The sequence below is a fragment of the Euprymna scolopes genome, chromosome 21, assembly GCF_053919585.1.
Source record: "Euprymna scolopes isolate OS-2025 chromosome 21, ASM5391958v1, whole genome shotgun sequence".
NCBI lineage: Eukaryota > Metazoa > Mollusca > Cephalopoda > Sepiida > Sepiolidae > Euprymna > Euprymna scolopes.
In genome coordinates, this window is record NC_136502.1 from 31,097,354 (window position 1) to 31,099,853 (window position 2,500).

Genomic DNA, 2,500 nt, shown 5'->3' on the forward strand with positions numbered 1-2,500 from the left:
TCTATCTTATATTTAATTCTATCAACATTTAATTTTTTTCCCTCTTCTTCTTCCCTGATCTTTCTTATTATGTCTCGGCAGTCGTGTGAAAAGCATATCTTATTTATCTTTTATTAATATTATTGGAATTTTTCCCTTTTCGTTTCTTTGTACATATTTGTGAATTATTCCATGGATTTCGGCCTTTGGGATTATTTTGGACCATCTTCCAATTACGTGATTTCCTTAGATTTTATTTGTGCAAATAGAAACTCAGTTAACTTTCTTGGAGTTATATTTTTGGATTTTACCGTCATTGGATTATTTACCTTTCACCAGACTATCCATCCACGTGTAATCACCTTTTTCTTCACTATATACCCTCTGCTAAACTTTTGTTATCAAGTAAGATCTTTGACTTACTTGTTGTTTCATCAAATACTTTTGTATGCAAAATCCGATCCCGTATTTAAATAATTCCTACCCTCTGATGAGAAGGAAAGTATTTCTTTGAAACTCCGCGGATTAAGGACTATCCATGTATCAAGTGTTTCCTTTTCAGATTAAATATGTTTTTAACTCTTTTTCAAAATGTTTTTTAGCATGTTTTATTAACTGTTTGCTACTATATATATATATATGTATATATACATATATATACATATATATATATATGTATATATATATATGTATATATACATATATATACATATATATATGTATATATACATATATATATGTACATATGTACATATATATATACATAGATATACATACATATATATACACATATATATACACATATATTAACATATACATATATACACATATATATACATATATATACATATATACATATGCATATATATATACATATATACATATATATATATACATCTTCTATGTATATAAAGGCGAAAATGTGTGTATGTATGTGTGTTTGTATGTTCGCTAAAAACTTTCGACGGACGGAACAAAAATTAACAAACTTGGTATCATATTGAAGCTCCATTTTTCTCCCGAAAAATATCGAAAGATTGGCCAAAAACGTTTATTTTTTCATCCTGAATTCAAAAATTTTCTACAGGGTGGGGTCAACAAAACCGTCCTCTTATGACGAGATCGGTTCTACGCATGCGTCAGATGACGTCATGATCTGATTTAGTTTAAATAGTTGAAGAACTGACTAAATTTCATGTACGTCGTGTTTGTTAGAGCGTTGAATCATTATCTAAACGTTTTGGTTTCGAATCGTGATGTGAGATGTCTTTTTCTTTTTTCCGATTTTTTAATTTAAATATTGAACCAGTGTTATTTAAGCCACTTTTCACGTAACGTTCGTTTTTCTGTTTTTTTTTACTTCGCTTATTCTTAGGTTTTCATTAACCCCCACCCCGACCGACCACACACACACAAAACACCCGGGCACCCACCGATTTTTAAAATTTTAATATCGAAACAGGCTTATTTAAGCCATTTTTCACGTGTTTTTTTTGGGGGGGGTGGGGTGGGGGGAGGTATTTTTCAGATTTTTAAAGCAGTTTAAACGTTTTTTTTCTTTTTTGTTTTTGTTTTTTTCGATTTTTACATTTAATATTGTTCGTTTACATTACGTTAGTTTTTTGTGTTTTTTTTTCGATGTTTTTGCAGCTTTATGGCAACCTACGATTTGCCGGTCATTGTTTGAGGAGCAAGCATGAATTGCTATGGACTCCACGACACGGACGCGCAAGCAGAGGACGACCCAGATCCACGTACATCCAACAAATAGCACACAACGCCAACTGTGAACCTGAATATCTGAGGAAACTGATGGAAGACAGGAAACTCTGGAGAGGAAGAGCCGCATTCGTCCGGGTATGGAGCCCGTCATGATGATGATGATAATGATGGTGATGACGATATATACATATATTAGTCCTCGCGCGAAAGAGCAGGACAAAAAATGTTTTAAATAATAATAACAACAACAACAAAGACTTTCTCTCGCGAGGACTACTATTGAGCGTAACCAGTTATACAGTCATTTGGAAATATTTATCTCTATTTTTCTCGTTATCTAATGAATATTTTTAATGAAACCCATATGAAATATGTTCCTTATTAAATTGTAAAGATTTTCTATTCTGAAAGAAGTTTAAAAAATTTAATCTAAAAAAGTTATTTTAAAGTTTTCGTTAAAAAAATTCAGATTCTCTCATTATTTAGACATGTATGACAAAGAGGGAGTTGCAAAAAAGTTGTGGTGTGAGGAGAAATACAAACTGAAACAGAGAGAATATTCAGACCTGTAATAATACAAAGAGGGTGTTGCAAAAATGAGTTGTGGCGTGAGGAGAAATACAAACTGAAAAAGAGAGTAGGAGAGTTTTTATAAATACATGCAAACCCACATTCATTTAAATCCAAATTAATAAATTAAATGAGATATAACCTTAAAAAGATACGATACAAGTTAGACAAGCATTTCATCCAAGGCATTAAATTTGTTAAACAAAATGTTTTTACTATAGGCTTTAAA

At 31.1% G+C, this 2,500-nt stretch overlaps 1 protein-coding gene and 1 long non-coding RNA gene across 6 annotated transcripts in view; one reads left to right on the plus strand and one right to left on the minus strand.

The window, feature by feature from the left end:
* Positions 1–1,995, plus strand: part of LOC145242092 (uncharacterized) — a 56,026-nt gene extending 54,031 nt beyond the window's left edge. Inside the window, exon 2 of the long non-coding RNA XR_013862653.1 lies at positions 1,630–1,995. This is a non-coding gene — a long non-coding RNA (uncharacterized LOC145242092). The remainder of the gene's footprint in view (positions 1–1,629) is intronic.
* LOC145242090 (endothelin-converting enzyme homolog) overlaps positions 1–2,500 on the minus strand; it is a 955,595-nt gene that overhangs the window by 688,411 nt on the left and 264,684 nt on the right. The window lies entirely within an intron of this gene.